The following is a 1,921-nucleotide window of genomic DNA, read 5'->3' as shown; positions in this document are numbered from 1 at the left end:
CTGTTCTCCCCCCTCCTCAGTGGCCAACACCTCTAAAAGGAAGAGGGAGAACCTGCTCTCTCCCTTGACAGTGAGTGTGCCCCCATACATGGGGCACTCCCCGTTGTGGGTGGTGCTCCCAGAGCCAGAGCAGCAAAACTACGTAGGCAGGCCAAGAGAAAGTCAGAAACGCCTCAGAGCAACAGAGGGCAAGAAGCACTGGACAAAGTTGGAAATACAAGTACTGCCACAAACAATGGTGGTCAAAGATGGGAAACGTGTGCCCAGGGATGTTGCAGAGTGTCCGTCTCTGGAGATGTGCAGCATCCAACCAGACAAAGGATGCAAAACGGCCTCTCCTTGGCCTTGCTTTGAGCTGGGAGCTGGGCTCGGACTGTATCGTGCCTCCACCCACACGTCTGCTGTGTGATTCTCTGAGCCCCTGCTGGATGCCCTCATGCGGGAGCAGCACATCAAGCAGAAGTCAGCAGAGAGTGGGCGCTGGCCATTGCTGAGAAAGGCTGCCGAGACTTGGTGGGCACAGGGTAGAAGGGTCACTGATGTCGGTGCCAGTGCTGCGAGCACAGGAAAGGAAGGAAGATGTGAGCGCATCAAACAATTGACCCAAGAGCAAGGCAAGGGAATTGGGCGTAAGCATGGCGAGGGAGCCAAAAGGGCAAGGTCCCACTGAGATTTGAACTCAGATCGCTGGATTCAGAGTCCAGAGTGCTCACCATTACACCATGGGACCTCTGGGCTGCCTCTCCTCTTTCCACTTTCCCCACCCTCACTCAGCCGTATCCCCCTGGCCAAGCCGGGCACTCTCTCTGTCTCCCTGCCCATCACCAAGCATGGCCTCCCTACAGGGCCACCAAGCTCATTTCACCCTTTGAGGGAGCTGCAGACCTCTTTGGGCAAGCCTGGTATGCCCTCTCCTGCGAGACCCAGGCTGTGAACCCCTTGCTGTTCCCTGATTAAACCTGGCTATGAAGTTTCCAGTAGAACCTCTTCAACGTTGCACCTTACAGAGTACATTCATGGCCCAGCAAGCCGTGGCTCGATGCCTGCACTTGCCATCTCTTCTCCACTTGGAGAAGAAGAGAAGGCTCTGGGGAGACCTTATAGCAGCCTTCCAGTAACCAAAGTGGGACTACACAAGGGATGGAGAGGGATTCTTGGTCAGGGAGTGGAGCCATAGGATGAAGGCTAAGGGCAGCTTCCTTGCTTTTCTCCTTGGTTTCCTGACTGGCAGCAACAGCTGCTGGGGCTGCCAAGGTCCCCAGCCCGTTTGCTTCCCCAAGTTCATGGTCACTGCTCCTACCGCTGGTAGGCTCTGATGCTGCTCCTCCCTGGGAAGAACCCTTTGTGCCCCCCTTACAGGATTCAATGTGCAGCCAGAGATCTCCCAGAGCTCTCCAGGGCCTGGGTGCTTCAGCTTGGGCCAGGCTGTCCCACACAGGACACCAGGTCACTTCGGGTCTTGAACTCCTGAGGCCTCTCCGCCTGAGGGCAGACCTTGGCAAGCCAGAGAGCCACCTTCACCCAGCAGACCTCTCCTGTGGCTCATACTTCCTGACTGCAGTCCTCCCGAAGGCCAAGGTAGTCTTTCACAGGAGCAACCAAAGGAACCCTCTGCAAAGTGTGGCTCTGCACATGCCAGCTTCTGGTCAAGGGGCTCCAGGCACATGTCTACCTTTCCCATGACTTCCTCCATTCCCTGCAGAGCCTCAGGATATGGCACTTGGCCTGCAGGCCTGCCTCAGCTGCCTGTTGTTCCTGCTGCAAGAAGGGAGCTTACTTCTTCCCTTCTTGGGATCGGCCACAACAACCCCTAGGGGGAATGCTGTGGTGGTCTCAAGGAGTCTGTGTGTGGGAAAGGGGTTGGAGGGCTAAGGCGAAAGGACCAGAAATGCACCAAGTGCTGAACAACGACAGAGCTCCA

General features: G+C 56.5%; 1 non-coding gene across 1 annotated transcript; it reads right to left on the bottom strand.

The window, feature by feature from the left end:
• Positions 1 to 658: 658 nt before the first annotated feature.
• Positions 659 to 730, bottom strand: TRNAQ-CUG. The gene has a single exon. It is a non-coding gene; the product is annotated as a tRNA-Gln (tRNA).
• Between the last annotated feature and the right edge of the window lie 1,191 nt (positions 731 to 1,921).

The sequence above is a fragment of the Calidris pugnax genome, unplaced genomic scaffold, assembly GCF_001431845.1.
Source record: "Calidris pugnax isolate Ruff unplaced genomic scaffold, ASM143184v1 scaffold492, whole genome shotgun sequence".
In the NCBI taxonomy this organism is placed as follows: domain Eukaryota; kingdom Metazoa; phylum Chordata; class Aves; order Charadriiformes; family Scolopacidae; genus Calidris; species Calidris pugnax.
The sequence above is the reverse complement of the archived record's forward strand: the minus strand, read 5'-3'. Positions and strand labels throughout refer to the sequence as shown.